Source organism: Schistocerca americana, chromosome 7, assembly GCF_021461395.2.
Source record: "Schistocerca americana isolate TAMUIC-IGC-003095 chromosome 7, iqSchAmer2.1, whole genome shotgun sequence".
Classification (NCBI taxonomy): domain Eukaryota; kingdom Metazoa; phylum Arthropoda; class Insecta; order Orthoptera; family Acrididae; genus Schistocerca; species Schistocerca americana.
In genome coordinates this window covers 422,890,018-422,911,608 of record NC_060125.1, presented here as the reverse complement: position 1 = coordinate 422,911,608, position 21,591 = coordinate 422,890,018, and positions in this window count along the sequence as shown.

Sequence of the window (21,591 nt, the reverse complement as noted above, 5' to 3'; positions counted from 1 at the left end):
TGAAATTTGCCTTTCATGACCACTCTACCCAAGTCACTTGTTTTGATTACTAACGTTTAGTGCTGCTTCGCCTTTTTCTGCAAGTACGTGGCATCCTCGCTCGAGCTATGGGCTTTGTCTAGCTTCAGCCAATGAAAACGTTGTGCAACAGAATTCATCTTTCAGAAACAGAGCTTGCCCCCTTGGTGTTCGTCGTCCAGAGCGGCGTTGCATAGCCGGTAGTCTTGTGAACATTTTGTCTAGTGTGAAAAAGGAGGCATTGGAACTTTGGTAAGATATTAATTTGCTGAAAGTCTTGCACTTGCAATTACGTTCAGTTAATTGGGAACTATGTAGTTCGTGAGCGTTGTGTGCATATCTCACGCGCAGAAAATAGTGTCTTCGTTAACATTCTGCTTGATTCAAGGTAAGTGCTGATGTGAATCCGTCCTAGACATTGAATCAACTTAAATGAGAAGCATTTTACACTCATTTGCAAGTCTTCACTTGATTTATAATAATATTTATTTCACGAATCCGAAATGTTGTTTGGAGGGTGTGTCAACTGCTTTTTGTCGATATTTATCCGCCACCATCCTGCCAAAAACGGTATTGTTAGTCTACTGAAAGAAATGATTTATCAATTACATTTAAATCTCCTGAATTCAGCAACTTGCACCGGTTGTCACTGTTACTAATTTCAAACACTTACATTCATATCCATGGTGAAATTTTCACATACTTTCACACGATGATATTCTTCTTGCTTACGCCTCAACTTGTATTCAAAGTTACATTGCATACGCCTTCCCTGCTAAGCTTTTATGTGACACAATTGGCAAAGACATTTTCCCATGCACGAATCGGACCTAGAAGGTGCGATTGCGACGCTTTTAGATTGTGTCTTAGGTCATTACTAACGTCATGCAAGTGTTCAATGTTAAATTGTGTTACTTCCGAGCAACCTCGTCCCTGTCCTTGTGCTGCTCTTCGCGTGAGCTCGCTTCCTCCCACTGTTAATGAAAGAGGTCAAATCGCACTACCCACTGGTAAAATTCAGTTGCAGGAGGAAATTTCAGAGCATGAAATGTGTTCGTCACTTTGTATGAATACTAGCAGTTACCCTAGATAGGAGGGCAGCTGACGCATGTTACCCGGCTCGGAGTCTTCGTTAATGTGTAGGCGCCATTTCTGAGGTCAGACGACGTCAACGCATGCCACTTCCATCAGGACGACAACTGATAAATCACTGTGGTGTTGAAGCCAACTTTCGGCTTACGAACAACTGTACGACAATTTTCCTTAAGTCACGTGTCTATTAATTTTGATAGAAATTCACGAGCATTCCAGGGCTTTGCTTTACGTACCATTCCTTTCACACTCGCTCTCCGCTACTAACGGTGCTAGGTGTAATCGTATCCGCACAATATTTTCTCATAGATAGCACGCCACCCCTAGCGGTGTCTCCGGTCCAGTTTTCGGCGGGATTAACCCGGAAATTAAACCTCTGCCTAGGGTCCCGCGTTCAGGGATTCGGGAGACACTTTTGTCCCGCCCTGTGCGGATCATGCGAACGAAGAAAAAGAGTAGTGTGTGAATTTCCTCCTCCAGTCGCTATACAAGATTCAAAATACACTACTTTCTGTTAAATTAGCAATCATTGAGTAGTTATGTTGCCAGCTGTTTCACTTCCAGTTTGAGCGTTTTAGAATTAGAACGGATCGGCGTTCAGATTTTCTGAATGTTCCGTCCTTCCTCTAATAATAATGAGAGTTCGTTAAGTTTGTGCGTTTCGAAGAATAAAGTTAACAGATACACGGCGCTCAACAAAGACTACTTAGAAAATAAATTTGACGAAAGAAAAAATGTAGTGGATTATCAGAAAACACAAAAATACATTCTGAAAAAACAGCAGTGCCTTAAAAAAATAAAACAATCACAAGTGAAGACACAAAGGAATTACATACATCGGTTGAAACCAGGCATTGGCTTAAATTAATGGAGAAAGTTGAAAATTTGTACCAGACTGTAATTTGAACCTAAATCTCCTGTGCATCCGGACACAGTGGTCATCGCAACTGCGCGGACTACCATAGCAGGGCTCACGTCTGACCCAAATTCTCAATTTATCCACTCGCTACTGATGTAGTGCGCCATGCCCATTTTCCTCATTACTCGAGACATTTCACCAGTTCCCGCAAGAGTTCGAGCCTTTCAGGATTGTCAAAAGAACAGTTATAAATTATAACTTTATTTGTGAAGAAACATACATCTGAAGAAGATGCCGTGATATGAGCTGAAGTTGCATCTGTTTATATCAGTGTGAAACATGGCTTTAGGTACAAGTTATTGGACTGCCAAATGAAACTGAATCACTCGTTTTTTCCAGACAGCAATATTACGTCTACAATGTGGAAGAACTAAGGCAACGTCTGTCTTAGAAAATGTTCTTGGCCCATAGTCAGAGGCTAGCTTCATAAATTCTTTTATTTTTCTGTGTACTCAGCTGCTTCAAGAAGAGGCAATATAAAAACTATTCCTTATACAGTTCAATATTTTGATGTTAACCACAGGATACATCATAGATTGGTAGATCTCTATGAAAACTCCAAAGAATTTTTGAAATTTCTGGAAGAGAGGGGGGATGGCAGGGAAGAACTACTGATAGCAGCAAAGAGCAACCCAGAATATGAATTCAAAAGTAGAAGACAGTGTTCATGTTACTATTGGACAGTTTTTTCAAGATATTTTATCTCTCTTTTTGAATTGACTTTTGAGTTGATCTTATGATATTGTCTATAAATGTTCATATAAAACTTCATTTCATGTTTAAAGGACAAATCCATAGATGATAAATAAAAGTGAATTTTTGCATTAACACAATGTTAAAACTAAATTTTCATATGTTTAGATATTATAGGGACAACAAAATTTTTATATTACTTACGATATTTGTAATAAGGTATTGGCATTTTCCTTCATTCAGTATGACCGAGAAATTGTCCAGCTCAGGATTTCTTGAAAGGCGACATTCCTAGACATGCTTCTGAGTGTTAGGTGATCCTGGTGCTGCTGAACCTTTTTTCTATTTGTTTTTGAAGATACTAAGTATCACTGGAATTATTTCAGTCGTTCAATAGTTACGTTTTCAACAACCCTCTTTGGGCTCGACACTAAATAGCTCGATCTACATAACATACACGTGTCATCCCCCTTCACTCCTAGGGTACTAGTGGTGTCTAATCTTAACAGTCCGCAGCACGAGGTAGCGTTCTCGCTTCCCGAGCACAAGGTCCCGGGTTCCATTCCTGGCGGGGTCAGGGATTTTCACCTGCCTCGAGATGACTGGGTGTTGTTGTGTCGTCATCATTCATCCACATTACGGTCGGAGGATGGCAATGGCAAACCACCTCCACTAGGACCTTGCCTAGTACGGCGGTGCGGGTCTCCCGCATCGTTCCCCTACGCTCTGTCAAGAAGTATGGGACTTCTTAACAGCATTTTTTCAGCTAATGAGTCATATATGACCCATATTTGGCTGAAATTCCTTCCGACGTTACAGAGTAAGGCTTACATGGGATCAGAGTTAGGTTTACATACATCTCACGACTTCCCTGCTTTCAAGCACACAAATGTGTAATTACGGGTGTCTTTCTTTGAAGGTAGTTCTATCCTAGATTCCGAAGAGCTGCGACATTGCGGGGATGTTGGTTGTTACGTTTCACCAGCTCGTCCAAATTGGCCCTAATATTTCCTGTGGCGTTAGGGAAGGGAGATACAGCGGGCCAGTCGAAGTGCGACGCCGTGGCTCGGTGTTCGTCAATCCAGGAACGTATGTTTGCAGCCTGCGGACGGCTGTTGTCATCTTCGAAGATTGCAGTGTCCACAGCATAATTATCGTGACACTGTAGAACAAATTACAACACTTGGTCACCCAATACATTCAAAGATCCATCTTGACACAACAACGCCAACCGCATACTGCGGATTAAAAACCTTAGTGGACCGCCAGCGCACTCTGAAGTCACGCATCATTGAAAAGAGGCAAAATCTCGAGTCGTCGGGTCACACTGCACGGCACCAGATACTCTCCCGTTCCTGTCTTGATTGACCCACAGAAGACGCGCAGATTTTTGTACCGCCGAGAACAACATGCATTAGGGCACACCACACATTCACCTTCGGGATTTGGGGGGGGGGGGGGGCCTTAGGTAGGTACCCCCATACTTCAACAGACTCGTCACTTACCGAAGGCCTACCAGAACAGAGTTTGTGCAACAAGCTTTTTGCGGTGTACCTGAATGGGAAGGTCCGTTTCAAGCAGTCCTCTTCACAATTTTCAGTTGGAAACAAACAGATGGATTTGTATTGGTTGGCAGCAGCAGTTAGTTTCAGGTTTGAGACCATAGTCATCTCTAGCCTCTCTGGGTGACGGTATATTTACGATCACTACTCGGCCGGCCGGTGTAGCCGAGCGGTTCTAGGCGCTTCAGTCCGGAACCGCGCTGCTGCTACGGTCGCAGGTTCGAATGTTGCCTCGGGCATGGATGCGTGTGATGTCCTTAGGTTAGTTAGGTTTAAGTAGTTCTAAGTCTAGGGGACTGATGACCTCAGATGTTAAGTCCCATAGTGCTCAGAACCATTTGAATCATTTTATCACTATTCTTCCGCTTTGGTACGTGGTTGCGAGTATGCGCTGGACAGTCCGCACTACCAAAATACATAAGGAAACTTCATTCAAGCTGTGCTGACGGTCAAAACCAAACATGGCAGTTCGTTTCTGCTGTCCTGTCTCTACGCAAACCCATGTTAGTGCACTGATTCCACACAACCGGCCGACGCGTACTGCCACCACTTACTTCATCGGTGGAGGTTGAAACGTCCTCTTTGGAAAATTATTAATGACTGTGCTGGTAAAACTCTTACGTCATTTTATACAGACAGCTGAGTAAAACTGAACTTTCTCAGACAATTTTATCTTTACTTATTCTGATCATCACTAAATTGACAGACAATATTTTAGCTCAACGCAATCTGACTTTCAATAATCCCTACAAAAGAATGGACCTGACTAACAATAACCTATACCTTTCATGAATCACTTGCCTCACAAAAATCTTCGTTACTCGAACTACTGCAATACAGCGAGTGCCAATACTGTCAGCTAAATAAAAGATTCTAACTACTGAAGGCACTAACTACTGATAGGCATAGTTAGCAAACGAAAGATTTTGATAGAGAACAAACAGTTTATTTACCTTAAGAGCGTTCAAAAGTCATAATATATATAATTTTGTGACATCCAATTAAACAAATTTCCTTTTTCTGACGAACACACGTCCAGATTGTCCGCTCAAAACTCTGGTATCTCTCTCCCCACATCCATCACTGCTGGCGGCTCACCTCCAACTGCCCAACGTTACGCGCTGTTCGCATCCAACTGCCCAACACTACTAAAGCGAATATTCCAACAATGAGTCCAGCCAGCCACAGAGTGCACACGGCGCAGCCAGCGATTTTCATACAGAGCACTACGTGCCGTTACTAACATAAAACCCTGAACAGCCTACTTACAACGTTACACGATCGCCTATTATCGGTTCTGCACCCTTTTCATCCCTTCAAAAGGGGTGACAAATATTTTGTGTATTAAACTTATATTTTATAGAGCTATCAAAATACAGTGCGCCCGTAAATCATGATGTAGTTTTGAGTGCCTGTAGTGGTTAACAGAAACGCAGGTGGCGACGCAACACAACGGACCGTGTAGCAGCAGCGGATCATGCTGCGCCAGTTGAGACGTGGACGGTGTAAAGGAAAGTTCAGTGTGTTCTGTGGCTATCTAAATTCGAATCCACGACCAATGTTCTACGTAAATATCGACGAGTGTACAAATTAGAGCCACCACATAGATATACCTTAATCGGTGAGATAAGCAGTTAAAGGACACCGGCAGCTTGTTACAAAAACTGTGTTCTGATAGGCCTGTTTACGTATGGGGGTACCTACCTAAGGCCCCCCAAAAAGTCGGAGCGTGCGTGTGCTCGAGAGTTACGCCACAACAAAGAGTACGGTTCATAAGTTTTTAAACAAACGTCTCCATTTTTCGACATACAAATTCCAATTATTGCACCCTGTCAGACTGATTGTTAGACCCAAACGATTCGAGTTTGTTACAGGTATGCCGGCCGAGTGGCCGAGCGGTTCTAGGCGCTACAGTCTGGAACCGAGCGACCGCTCCGGTCGCAGGTTCGACTCCTGCCTCGGGCATGGATGTGTGTGATGTCCTTAGGTTAATTAGGTTTAAGTAGTTTTAAGTTCTAGGGGACTGATGACCTCAGATGTTAAGTCCCATAGTGCTCAGAGCCATTTGAACCATTTTTGTTACAGGTATAATGAGATCGAATGGGATGAACGATACATATGAAGAAGATTGTGTTTAGCGATAAAGCAACATTCCGTGTCAGTGGTCATATTCGTCGTTATAACGTCAGAATATGGGCTTCTGAAAATCCTCGTGCTTATACTGAGTACGAACATAATATCCCCAAGGTGAATGTGTGGTGTGCCGTACAGCATGATAAAGTTATAGGAACACTCTTCTTTGCGGAGCAGACTGTGGCGTCAGAGAACTGCCATGACATGATGCAATTGTATGCTGCGCCACGATTTCCAGGTGTCATCAGGGTGCACCTCCACACTTTAGCAACAACGTTAGCGAGTTTCTGGACACAAAATTTCCCCTGTGGTGGATACCAAGTGATGGGCACCACGGACCGCAGCCCTAACGCCAGTAGACTTTCAATTTTGGGGTTATACGAAGCAACGCATGTGCCGTGAACGTATTAGCGACATAAAACATATACACCAGATAACGCACTTGTCCTTAAACGTGTGTGGAAAGAGCTGCGATATCGTTTAGATGTGTGTAGAGCAACAAATGGAAGCCACATGGATCTGCGCTGAATAGGTACGCACACTTGAAGAGTTTCTCTATCATTTCCACCTTATTTCACATTTGTATCGTGTTTCATTGCTTTTCTGTGACCAATTAAAACTGCACCATGACCTCACGCACACGCTGTAGATTTGGGCCTAATAAGTAAACACGTCAGTGATAATAGTTTTCCGGAATTCGAGTTTCTGTTTCGCACAGAAACGTAGCATATGAAAGATATTTATGTGCTCCATAGAGTTGATTGTTAACGCTTGGAATTTTACGGCAGAAACAACACTTACTATTTAGAGGTAATTGAGTTACCACACGAGACTGTGACTTGGAGTGACCAAAAGCTTTGGAGAGCGGCCTCTTGGACGCAGATTGCAGGCAGCGGGCGTTGGCAGGCCTGATAGTGCGGCTATGCCCTGGGGAGAGGCTAATTGGGCGCGCCTAACAGGGGTCAAGTCGCCGGCTGGTCCGCACAAAGCAGCTGCGAGCAGCCGCAGCCGCAGCCAGCCGGGGCTCTCCCTCTCTGCGGCGCACCCGAACCCGCCAGCCACTTCACACAACTCCCCCTTGTTCCTGATCAATGTTTTCCCCTTACAGTCATCATTCTAACTGCTGCTAAAACAGCTTCGTCGTGGCAGCACAGGAAATGCGCAACTATCTTCATGTTCTTTACGAGTGATGAAGCTATCGATCATCTAGTACTGTTCAGGGGCAGCCACAACGTGTCTCACGAGCCACATGCATCTCTTAGCGCAGCCTAATTACGGCGATCATTATCCCTCTCCACAAAGAACACTGAACTAAAGAAGTTCATATTTCATGGAAGGTGTAGCGTTCTCTAGTGGTTACACGATGTACACTGCCAGTCAAAAGTTTTGATCACCTATCACAACTGTGGATTTGTGGTTAAAACAGGAATTTCGTTTTGAATATTCTATCATACTCCCACTGAGATTATTAAAAAAGTATAAACATGTAAATACTAAGCGCCTTCAAAGAGGCTTCATTCCTTCTGCTGCCTGTGTAGCAAACAGTTTCCGTTAGTTTACAGCACATTATGTTCATCCAGCAGTGTATTTGTTCATTGAGGTGACAAAAGTCATGGGATACCTCCCAATATTGTGTCGGGCCTCCTTTTGCCTGCCGTAGTGCAGCAACTCGACGTGGCAAGGACTTAACAAGTCGTTGGAAGGAGAAATATTGAACCATGCTGCCTCTATATCCAACTGTAATTGCGTACGAGTTGTCGATGCGTTGTTTTGTGCACGTTCAAATTGTTCAAATGGCTCCGAGCACTATGGGACTTAACTACTGTGGTCATCAGTCCCCTAGAACTCAGAACTACTTAAACCTAACTAACCTAAGGACATCACACACATCCATGCCCGAGGCAGGATTCGAACCTGCGACCGTAGCAGTCACGCGGTTCTGGACTGCGCGCCTAGAACCGCTAGACCACCGCGGCCGGCTTTTGTGCACGAACTGACCTCTCGACTACGTCCCGTAAACGCCCGATGGGATTCATGTTAGGTGATCAGCCTGGCCAAGTCACTCACTCAAACAGTCCAGAATGCTCTTCAAACCAATTGCGAATAATTGTGGCCCAGTGACAAGGCACATTGTGAGCCATGAAAATTCCATCCTTATTGAGAACATGAAGTACATGAACGATCGAAAACAGTCACCAAGTTGCCGATCATAAACCATTTCCAGTCAATGATCGGTTTCATTCAACATAGGACCCAGTCCATACCAAACCTTATGGAGCCACCACCAGCGTACACAGTTCCTAGGGTCCGTGGCTTTGTGCAGTCCTTGCCATACTCGAAACCTACCATCAGCTATTACCAGCAGACATTGGGACTCATGTGACCAGGTCATGGTTTTCCAGTCTTCCAGAGTCCAACCGATATGGTCACGAGTCCAGAAGAGACGCTGCAGGCGATGTCGTGCTGTTGGCAAAGACACTTGGGTCAGTCGTCTGCTGCCATACCCCATTAACGTCAAATTCCGAAGCACTTTCCTAACGGATGCATTCGTCGTACGTCCAGTATTGATTTCTGCGGGTACTTCACATAGGCAGCTTGTCTGTCTACACTGACAACTCTACGCAAATGCCGCTGCTCTCCGTCGTTAAGTGAAGGCTGTCGGTCACTGCATTGTCTGTACTGACAGATAATGACTGGAATCTGGTATTTTCGGCACACTCTTGATACCGTGAATCTCGGAATATTGAATTCCTTGCCGATTTCTGAAATGGAATGTCCTATGTGTCTAACGCCCGCCACCACTCCAAGTTCGAAGTCTATTAATTCTCGTCGGGCAGCCATTATCACGTCAGAAACCTTTTCACAGAATCGCCTGTGCACGAATAACAGCTCTGCCAATACACTGCCCCTTTACGCTTGTGCGCGCGATACCACCGTCATCTGTATAAGGGCATATCGCCATCCCATGACTTGTCACCACGGTGCATACCTGATAATGTTTATACCATATTAATTCGCAATGGGAAGGAATGAGTAGACTGGAATTAAAAAAGGTCTGTAATTGTAGCTCTGCATCAGAAAGGCTTCCCTAGTAAAACAGTAGCAGAAAGCCGGCCGGTGTGGCCGAGCGCTTCTAGGGGCTTCAGTCTGGAACCGCGCTGCAGATTCCTCGACTTGCGCCATAGGGTGGTGGGGTTTCGGGTTCCGCTGGATAGGTCAGGAGTACACTACACGCAGCAAGCGGCTACACGGGTAGCAGGGGTTGTGTGGCGTGGACTGGGCGGTTTTTTAGGTTAGATGGCCTCGGGCAAGTACAGAAAGGGCAGCAGCCTCAAAGGGTGCGGGGAAAAGTCAGGACATGCGGGGGCCAAGAAGCAATAAGTATTGTAATTGTAAACTGTCGAAGCTGCGTTGGTAAAGTACCGGAACTTCAAGCGCTGATAGAAAGCACCGAAGCTGAACTCTTTATCGGTACAGAAAGCTGGCTGAAGCCAGAGATAAATTCTGCCGAAATTTTTACAAAGGCACAGACGGTGGTTAGAAAGGATAGATTGCATGCAACTGGTGGTGGCGTGTTTGTCGCTGTTAGTAGTAGTTTATCCTGTAGTGAAGTAGAAGTGGATAGTTCCTGTGAATTATTATGGGTGGAGGTTACACTTAACAACCGAGCTAGGATAATAATTGGCTCCTTTTACCGACCTCCCGACTCAGCAGCATTAGTGGCAGAACAACTGAGAGAAAATTTGGAATACATTTCACATAAACTTTCTCAGCATGTTATAGTCTTAGGTGTACATTTCAATTTACCAGATATAGACTCGGACACTCAAATGTTTAGGACGGGTGGAATGGACAGAGCATCGAGTGACATTATACTGAGTGCACTATCCGAAAATTACCTCGAGCAATTAAACAGAGAACCGACTCGTGGAGATAACATCTTGGACCTACTGATAACAAACAGACCCGAACTTTTCGCCTCTATAAGTGCAGAACAGGGAATCAGTGATCACAAGGCCGTTGCAGCATCCCTGAATATGGAAGTTAATAGGAATATACAAAAAGGGAGGAAGCTTTATCTGTTTAGCAAGAGTAATAGAAGGCAGATTTCAGACTATCTAACAGATCAAAACGAAAATTTCTGTTCCGACACTGACAATGTTGAGTGTTTATGGTAAAAGTTCAAGGCAATCGTAAAATGCGTTTTAGACAGGTACGTGCCGAGTAAAACTGTGAGGGACGGAAATAACCCACCGTGGTTCAACAACAAAGTTAGGAAACTACTGCGAAAGCAAAGAGAGCTTCACTCCAAGTTTAAACGCAGCCAAAACCTCTCATACAAACAGAAGCTAAACGATGTCAAAGTTAGCGTAAGGAGGGCTATGCGTGAAGCGTTCCGTGAATTCGAAAGTAAAATTCTATGTACCGACTTGACAGAAAATCCTAGGAAGTTCTGGTCTTAAGTTAAATCAGTAAGTGGCTCGAAACAGCATAGCCAGACACTCCGGGATGATGATGGCATTGAAACAGAGGATGACACGCGTAAAGCTGAAATACTAAACACCTTTTTCCAAAGGTGTTTCACAGAGGAAGACCGCACTGCAGTTCCTTCTCTAAATCCTCGCACAAACGAAAAAATGGCTGACATAGAAATAAGTGTCCAAGGAATAGAAAAGCAACTGGAATCACTCAACAGAGGAAAGTCCACTGGACCTGACGGGATACCAATTCGATTCTACACAGAGTACGCGAAAGAACGTGCTCCCCTTCTAACAGCCGTGTACCGCAAGTCTCTAGAGGAACGGAAGGTTCCAAATGATTGGAAAAGAGCACAGGTAGTCCTAGTCTTCAAGAAGGGTCGTCGAGCAGATGCGCAATACTATAGACCCATATCTCTGACGTCGATCTGTTGTAGAATTTTAGAACATGTTATTTTGGTCACGTACCATGTCGTTTTTGGAAACCCAGAATCTACTCTGTAGGAATCAACATGGATTCCGGAAACAGCGATCGTGTGAGACCCAACTCGCTTTATTTGTTCATGAGACCCAGAAAATATTGGATACAGGCTCCCAGGTAGATGTTATTTTCCTTGACTTCCGGAAGGCGTTCGATACAGTTCCGCACTGTCACCTGATAAACAAAGTAAGAGCCTACGGAATATCAGACCAGCTGTGTGGCTGGATTGAAGAGTTTTTAGCAAACAGAACACAGCATGTTGTTATCAATGGGGAGACGTCTACAGACGTTAAAGTAACCTCTGGCGTGCCACAGGGGAGTGTTATGGGACCATTGCTTTTCACAATATATATAAATGACGTAGTAGATAGTGTCGGAAGTTCCATGTGGCTTTTCGCGGATGATGCTGTAGTATACAGAGAAGTTGCAGCATTAGAAAATTGTAGCGAAATGCAGGAAGATCTGCAGCGGATAGGCACTTGGTGCAGGGAGTGGCACCTGACCCTTAACATAGACAAATGTAATGTATTGCGAATACATAGAAAGAAGGATCCTTTATTGTATGATTATATGATAGCGGAACAAACACTGGTAGCAGTTACTTCTGCAAAATATCTGGGAGTATGCGTGCGGAACGATTTGAAGTGGAATGATCATATTAAATTAATTGTTGGTGAGGCGGGTGCCAGGTTGAGATTCATTGGGAGAGTCCTTAGAAAAAGTAGTCCATCAACAAAGGAGGTGGCTTACAAGACACTTCTTCGACCTATACTTGAGTATTGCTCATCAGTGTGGGATCCGTACCAGATCGGGTTGACGGAGGAAATAGAGAAGGTCAAAAGAAGAGCGGCGCGTTTCGTCACAGGGTTATTTGGTAACCGCGATAGCGTTACGGAGATGTTTAGCAAACTCAAGTGGCAGACTCTGCAAGAGAGGCGCTCTGCATCCCGGTGTAGCTTGCTCCCCAGGTTTTGAGAGGGTGCGTTTCTGGATGAGGTATCGAATATATTGCTTCCCTCTACTTATACCTCTCGAGGAGATCACGAATGTAAAATTAGAGAGATTCGAGCGCGCACGGAGGCTTTCAGACAGTCATTCTTCCCGCGAACCATACGCGACTGGAACAGAAAAGGGAGGTACTGTCCACGACACGTAAAGTGCCCTCCGCCACACACCGTTGGGTGGCTTGCGGAGTATAAATGTAGATGTAGACCGCTACGGTGGAAGTTTCGAATCCTGCCTCGGGCATGGATGTGTGTGATGTCCTTAGGTTAGTTTGGTTTAAGTAGTTCTAAGTCTACATCTACATCTACATCCATACTCCGCAAGCCACCTGACGGTGTGTGGCGGAGGGTACCTTGAGTACCTCTATCGGTTCTCCCTTCTATTCCAGTCTCGTATTGTTCGTGGAAAGAAGGATTGTCGGTATGCTTCTGTGTGGGCTCTAATCTCCCTGATTTTATCCTCATGGTCTCTTCGCAAGATATACGTAGGAGGGAGCAATAAACGGCTTGACTTTTCGGTGAAGGTATGTTCTCGAAACTTTAACAAAAGCCCGTACCGAGCTACTGAGCGTCTCTCCTGCAGAGTCTTCCACTGGAGTTTATATATCATCTCCGTAACGCTTTCGCGATTACTAAATGATACTGTAACGAAGCGCCGAAATACTAAAAAGTCTTTTTCCAAAGCTGTTTCACAGAGGAAGACTGCACTGTAGTTCCTTCTAGTTGTCGCACAGATGACAAAATGATAGATATCGAAATAGACGACAGAGGGATAGAGAAACAATTAAAATCGCCCAAAAGAGGAAAGGCCGCTGGACCTGATGGGATACCAGTTCGATTTTACACAGAGTATGCGAAGGAACTTGCCCCCTTCTTGCAGCGGTGTACCGTAGGTCTCTAGAAGAGCGTAGCGTTCCAAAGGGTTGGAAAAGGACACCGATCATCCCCGTTTTCAAGAAGGGACGTCGAACAGATACGCAAAACTATAGACCTATATCTCTAACGTCGACCAGTAGTAGAATTTGGAACACGTATTATGTTCGAGTATAATGACTTTCCTGGAGACCAGAAATCTACTCTGTAGGAATCAGCGTGGGTTTCGAAAAAGACGGTCGTGTGAAACCCAGCTCGCGCTATTCGTCCACGAGCCTCAGAGGGCCATAGACACGAGTTCACGGGTAGATGCCGTGTTTCTTGGCTTCCGCAAGGCGTTCGATACAGTTCCCCACAGTCGTTTAATGAAGAAACTAAGATTATTTGGACTATCAGACCAACTGTGTGATTGGATTGAAGAGTTCCTAGATAACAGAACGCAGCATGTCATTCTCAATGGAGAGAAGTCTTCCGAAGTAAGAATGATTTCAGGTGTGCTGCAGCGAAGTGACGGATGGTGCAGGGAATGGCAATTGAATCTCAATGTTGACAAGTGTAATGTGCTGCGAATACAAAGAAAGATAGATTCCTTATGATTTAGCTACAATATAGCAGGTCAGCAACTGGAAGCAGTTAATTCCATAATGAGATTTTCACTCTGCAGCGGAGTGTACGCTGTTATGAAACTTCCTGGCAGATTAAAAGTGTGTGCCCGACCGAGACCCGAACTCGGGACCTTTGCCTTTCGCAGGCAAGTGGTCTACCAACTGAGCTACCGAAGCACGACTCACGCCCGGTACTCACAGCTTTACTTCTGCCAGTACCTCGTCTCCTACCTTCCAAACTTTACAGAAGCTCTCCTGCGATCTCAGGAGAGCTTCTGTAAAGTTTGGAAGGTAGGAGACGAGGTACTGGCAGAAGTAAAGCTTTGAGTACCGGGCGTGAGTCGTGCTTCGGTAGCTCAGTTGGTAGACCACTTGCCCGCGAAAGGCAAAGGTCCCGAGTTCGAGTCTCGGTCGGGCACACAGTTTTAATCTGCCAGGAAGTTTCAGTTAATTCCATAAATTATCTGAGAGTAGGCATAAAGAGTGATTTAAAATGGAATGATCATATAAGGTTATTGTCGGTAAAGCAGATGCCAGACTGAGATTCATTGGAAGAATCCTAAGCAAATGCAATCCGAAAGCAAAGGAAGTAGGTTACAGTACACTTGTTCGCCCACTGCTTGAATACCGCTCACCAGTGTGGGATCCGTACCAGATAGATTTGATAGAAGAGATAGACCTCATATGTTAAGTCCCATGCTGCTCAGAGCCATATGAACCATTTGAACTGGCAGAAAAAGTTGGTGTAGCCTAATCTATAGTGGTGAATTGCAGTACGTTGCAGCGATGCAGACAAACTGGTATCAATGGTGTGGGAGTATTTTCGGGTGATAAAGTCAGAGATCTAGCGAGAATTAATGGTTAATTAAGAAAGGAAAGATATCACAGGATACTGATCAAGGGACTGATTGGTCGTTGGTTGAATGAGAGCAGGACAATAAGCTCAAACATGCTTCTAAACTGTGGACAAGGTATATCAATGGCCAAGTCAGTCACCTGACTTAAAACACACTGAAGTGTTACTGGATGACAGAAACCTGAGGTCATCTGATGTTGAAGATGTATGGAACAATTAACAGACCTGTTGGACCGCAGTATCTGCAAAAACACTAGAAAATCTTATCTCCAGAATGCCAAGAGTTTATGCAGCTGTTCTGAGGGCAAGGGTGGACATTTAGTAGAGCCTAAAATCTAAACCATATAGTATTGTACTTAATGACAGAGAGAGAAAATATTTATTTTGTTGGACTGCTTAGTTTGTACGATGTATTTGTACATTGAAATAAAGTATATAGTTTTTTCCACAGGTGATCGAAAACTAATGACTGATAGTGTAGTTCCAGTCACGTTCAGCTTGGAGGTAGTTTTTATATTCATTTATTTACAACAATCTACTACAGAAGACTCGTGACCCACGTCCAGTGGGCAGGATGTGGACGTTGAAGACACTGTCCTCGACGCCCCATACATAGTCGTGAAGACTCTGCAGACTTGATGCCAACTGTGTCCCGTAGCGCGCCGACCTTGTGTGGCAATTATTTCTCGGGAGCGATGCAGGCTGCGTCAGATTCTGACACGGCCGTCGGGCCATGCTATGCTGATAGCAAGCTGGGCGGCAGGCCTCCCAGGCTGTTGCGAATGTTGGAATCCTTGACACGACATCTGACGTCGATGGACACCCGCTGGATCCTCAGCCCATTGGTATTACTGCTCGACATCCATGTAGATGCTCCTGTAGGGGGGCGAGAGATAACTGCTTCAGCGCATAATGAACAACTACCTCACAGGAATAGCCTACTGTACAGTGATCACCGAGTTGATGCCACTTGCTGCCGGGACGTCCAGTGTATATACGCACCAGGGCAGGATGGTGGAGGAGCAGATGTCACAGGTGCCATGTACTCTTAACTGCCACGATGCCGCCAGAGTGTACCAGGTTTTGGTAATACCGTTGGTCGTTGAACAAGCGGTTGTGCCGGTGTACCGGGACGAGCGCAGTGGAGAAATGCTGCTCTGGGTGAATATGACAAGCATCGCAGTTACGACAGTGGGCACTTGCGCAGCCCATCACTCCCACAGGTTTATCAGTTTACAAGTTTTCGAAAAATTCAACACGATGAATAAAAATGGCAAGGAAATCTATAAAATTATAAGCTATGCTGAACCAAAGAAAGACGAAAGTAATGAGGAGTAGCGGAAATGAGAAACAAAGGAAGCAAATTCAACAACATAATGTGTTTTTTAATAGCACAAAATGTTGAAGACGGCAAACGGAAGAGGGAGATGTTGAAGAAAAATATTGTACAAGTTGTACCCGTTTTGGATCCCGAAATTAAGAAACTTGAGAAAAAAGCTGATCGAATGGTTACTGCTAGAGATACAGTTTTTCTATTATATGTCAGCGACAAAATCGTAAATAAATTGAAAATGTGTGTTCAGCAATGAGTCTGGCTCTGGATGATCCAGCTGTAACTTACAATACTTATAAGATACGTGTCCAACAAATTGTGGGTGGAGAAAGAGCTCTTACTTTCGTCACTAACGCAGCTGTTACACTCTTAAGTAATGCAGCTCTCTTCACATCATTTCCGTCACTTTGCGGCTCGCACAGGTGGGGTTATGGCCACTGCTACTGTATATTAATGAACAACATTGTTTTACCACTTAATACTACTCTTAAAGTTTTTAGTAACGAAAATGCCCTCGATTCCGGATTCGAACGCCACCACTCCTTAAATTCTGAATAAAAGTCATCATCAATGGCAGCCGAAGACCTCCGACGTAAGAAGTCACCCTCGTTCTGCCAATGGCCTTGTCAAAGAGCGCAGAGGAGCAGACAGGGATTCAGGGCATTCTTTTGCCCTTCGAGTGGGAAACTGCCCCTAAAAGGCGGTCCCCCCAGGGGGTCCACAACTCTTTTGTGGATATGCGCGTGGCGAGCACGGGGCCCCGAGCTATTGCAGCCTTCTTTCTCTCCAGGGCTGCATTTCCTTCCCCTTCCCCTCCTTTCCCCTCCTTGCTCCTTTCCCCTCGCCCTCTCCTCTCCCTCTCTTGGTGTCCTTGCTTGTGTTGGCCCCCGCTATCCTCCTGGTTCCGTTGGTTTCACAATTCGGCTTTGTTGCGTAATCATCTCCTCCTTTTGGCATTCCCTGGTCCCCCTCTGGGGTTTGACCTCCATTACAAAATTTCTCCTCTGTAGTGTGAGCCATTTGGGGAAGAGCGCCTTACCTAGTGTCTCCAACATGCGCCCTCCTAGTACATTCCACCTTTTTTTCCACGTCGTTGTCTGATGCTAGGGTGCATAGCCAGCACAATAGCCAGCCCGTGTGGTGGGGTCGCTATGTACCCTTTTGGTTGAGCCCCCTGAACACACAGGGATCACACTTCATACCTGAGCTGTGACCTCCTCATGCATGCCTTGGAGTGGTTGCTCGACATCCTGGAGCATCGGAATTCCCGGCAATGGCCGCCATGCAAGACGGCCCTTGCTGTGGCTGGGTGGCCCCCTTGAGGAGAGCCCCTGATCAGAGTGGGTGGTATCAGGGTGGAAGCTATGCAAATGAAACGCATATGGGTCCAGGACTCTGGCGTTCTTCTGCGGCCATCTCTCTGCGTGGAACTGACTCTTCAAGTGCTGCTTCTCTTGCCCCTTTGGCCTTCCCTTCCATGGCTACCCCCTGGGAAGAGGGTCAGGCCCGTCAGCTAGGGGCGAAACCTTTCCTCCACTATCTAGTTTGCACCAGGACTGATGGAGATACTTTCACAAATACCAAACCTTCATTCTTTGTGGAACACATTGAAGATACGTTTGGCGAAGTGGACTCCCTGAGCAAGATGCGGTCGGGTTCGTTGCTGATCAAAACTGCTTCAGCTGCCCAATCTGCAGCCCTTCGTGCCTGTACCCATCTTGGCACAATTCCTGTGTCCATTACCCCCACCAGTCTCTAAATATGGTTCAAGGTGTGATTTTTCACAGGGACCTCATCCTTCAAACTGGTGAGGAACTTCGGGACAATCTCAGACGGTGGGGTGTTCACTTTGTTCAGCGTGTACAGAAGGGTCCAAAAGACAATGTCATTGATACTGGTGCCTTTTCCTGGCCTTTGAAGGGGATACCCTCCCTGAGAAAGTTAAGATTATGGTTTATCGATGTGATGTGAAGCCGTACATCCCACCTCCTATGAGGTGTTTTAAGTGCTTGCGTTTTGGACACATGTCTTCCCACTGTTCACAGGCCCCTCACTGTGGTGACTGTGGATGTCCACTCCATGAGGGGAGTCCCTGTGTTCCCCCTCCTGTGTGTGTAAATTGTCATGGCAGTCATTCTCCACGTTCACCAGATTGCCCAGTATATAAGAAGGAAAAGAAGATACAGGAGTATAAGTCCCTCGATTGTTTATCCTACACAGAGGCCCGTAAGAAGTATACACGTCTTCACCCTGTGTCCATGGCATCTAGTTACGCTTTGGTTACATCTTCACCCCTTCCTCCCCCTTCCTTACCCCCATCCCGGACCCCTCTCCTCTCCCCCTCCCCTGCAGCTCCCACACCTTCTCCTCTGGGCGCTGCTCCCGCTCCCCCGCCAGAGAAGTGTCCCACTCCTTCGGCTTCTGCCGGTCAATTGCGCCTCTCCCAGGATGCCCCTTCCCGACACCTTCCAGGCCAAAGGTCTGCTGCCACGCGACGACCACGAGAGCTGCGGTCTGTCGGCCCCCAGGTCGCCCGGTCTCTTTCTGTTCCTGATCTTGCTGCAGCTGGCTCCTTTATGCCACACAGCCCTCCTCGATCTCAGCCTGAAAAGAAGAAGAAACATAAGTCCTGGGACAAAGAGCCTCTGGTGTCACCGGAGGTCCCATCCCCGACTTCACAACCGGATTCTGACCTGTCGTTCATGGATGTCGCCCCCTTCTTGTCGGTGACGGGTGGGGACCCGGCGGTATGACTGGCTTTAGCGTGTTCAGCCCCCATTTAAATCATCGTTCTGTGGTTCTCCAATGGAATTGTAATGGATACTATCGTCACGTTCTGGAATTGAAATCCCTTCTTTCGTCTTACTCTGCAGCTTGTGCGGTTCTCTGGGAATCTCATTTTACTAATGCTCACTCACCGACCCTCCATGGGTTTCGTGTTTTCTGTCGAAATCGGGTCGGGTCCCTGCGGGCTTCTGGTGGCGTTTGTACATTGGTCTGTACAGACATTGCTAGCACGTGGGTCCCTCTTCAAACTACATTGGAAGTAGTTGCGGTTAGGGTCAACCTAGTCTCTGAGGTCACGGTTTGCAATCTTTATCTCCCTCCTGACAGGACTCTGACACCTGCTGCCTTAACTGCCCTTCTTCAGCAACATCCTCCTCCCTTCCTCCTCCTTGGGGATTTTAATGCTCATCATCCCTTGTGGGGCAGTGCCTTTCCATCTAGACGAGGTCTTCTCATAGACCAGTTTATTGCAGACCACGACTTGTGCCTTCTTAATGATGGCTCCCCTACTCATTTCAGTGCCGGTCATAGTACCTTTTCTGCCATTGATCTTTCTCTTTCTTCTCCCTCTCTCCTCCCTTCATTACACTTGTCGCCATACGAAGACCTTTGTGATAGTGACCATTTCCCGTTGATTATCTCGCTCCTTTCCCGCTCCCCGATGGACAGGTTACCTCGTTGGTCTTTCCAACGCGCCGATTGGCCTCTATACACTGCACAGGTCGTGTTTTCTCCCTCTTTGTCAGGTTGTATTGATGACGTCCTACGTGACGTGTCTGACGCGATTGTTCGCGCTGCTAGCCTTGCTGTCCCGCGCTCATCTGGACCATTTCGTCGCCGGCAAGTCCCATGGTGGAGTACGGCCATTGCCAATGCCATCCGTGATCGCCGTCGAGCTTTGCAACACTTTTAGAGGCACCCATCCGTAGCCAGCCTTACTACCTTTAAACGCCTCCGCGCTAAAGCCCGTTATTTAATCAAACAGAGCAAGCGGATATGTTGGGAACGATTCGTTTATTCCCTTGGCTCTACTGTCCCTCTGTCACGGGTATGGGCTACACTTCGCTCTCTCCAAGGTTGCCATCGGCAGTCCACCGTCCCAGGCCTTCACCTCTCAGATGGGCTTTGTACGGACCCATTAGTTCTTGCAGAACATCTTGCGACCCATTTTGCAGTGGCATCAGCATCAGCCTCCTATCCAGCTGCTTTCCTTCACCAGAAACAGCAGGCTGAAGCTTCCACCTTATGTTTTACCCCTTGTGAGTCAGAATCTTACAACAAACCTTTTACTGAATGGGAATTTCTTTCTGCTCTATCTTCTCCTTATGATACGGCCCCTGGCCCAGATTCCATTCATAACCAACTGCTTCAACAAAAAACAAAAAATGGTTCAAATGGCTCTGAGCACTATGGGACTTAACATCTGAGGTAATCAGTCCCCTAGAAGTTAGAACTACTTAAACCTAACTAACCCAAGGACATCACCCACATCCATGCCCGAGGCAGGATTCGAACCTGCGACCGTAGCAGTCACGTGGTTCCGGACTGAAGCGCCCTAACTGCACAGCCACCGCGGCCAGCCTGCTTCAACATCTCAGTGCTCCACAACAGCAACATCTTCTTCGGGTGTTTAACTGTATCTGGCTCCAGGGTGACTTCCCTTCTCAGTGGAGGGATAGCATCACGGTTCCTGTCCTTAAGCCTGGTAAGAACCCCCTATCTGTTGACAGCTATTGGCCAATTAGTTTGACCAATGTTGTTTGTAAGTTCTTGAACGGATGGTAGCCTGTCGGCTCAATTGGGTCCTCGAATCTCGGGATCTATTGACCCCCTACCAGTGTGGCTTTCGAGAGGGACGGTCTCCAATCGATCATTTACTTCGCTTGGAATCCGTAGTTTGGCAGGCTTTTTCCCAGCGCCGCCATTTGGTTGCAGTGTTTTTTGACCTTCGCAAGGCCTATGACACGGCCTGGCGCCGTCACATCTTACTTACCCTTCATCAGTGGGGTCTTCGGGGCCCACTCCCAACTTTTATCCGCCAGTTCCTGTTTCATCGGTCATTCAGAGTTCAAGTTGGTACTGTTTTTAGTTCTCCATGGACCCAGGAGACGGGCATCCCACAGGGTTCTGTCTTGAGTGTCCTTCTTTTCCTCATGGCTATCGGTGGACTTGTGGCCTCTGTCGGTCCTTTGGTCGCCCCTGCCCTGTATGTGGATGATTTCTGCATTTGGGTTAGTTCCTCTTCGATGGCATCTGCAGAACGGCAGCTCCAGGGAGCTATACGGCGCGCCTCTGCATGGACCCTCTCACACGGGTTTCAATTCTCTCCTTCAAAATCGCGGGTGGTCCACTTCTGTCGCCGTACTACGATTCACCCTGATCCAGAGCTCTATCTCGATGCACAACGATTGCCTGTGGTCCCACAGTTTCGTTTCCTGGGTCTTCTTTTCGACAACAAGCTCACTTGGCTGCCCCATATCAGACTTCTGAAGGTAGAATGTTTCCGTAAACTCAATGTCCTTCGCTTCCTTGCCCACTCCTCTTGGGGTGCGGACCGTTCCCTCCTTCTCCGTCTTTATTGTGCTCTAGTTATGTCTCGTTTGGACTATGGTTGTCAAGTTTATGGTTCAGCTGCTCCTTCCACACTGCACGTGCTGGATCCAGCCCACCATCGTGGTATCCGTTTGGCCACCGGTGCCTTCCCTACTAGCCCTGTTGATAGTCTGAAGCTGGGATCCCCCCCCCCTTTGTGTTCGG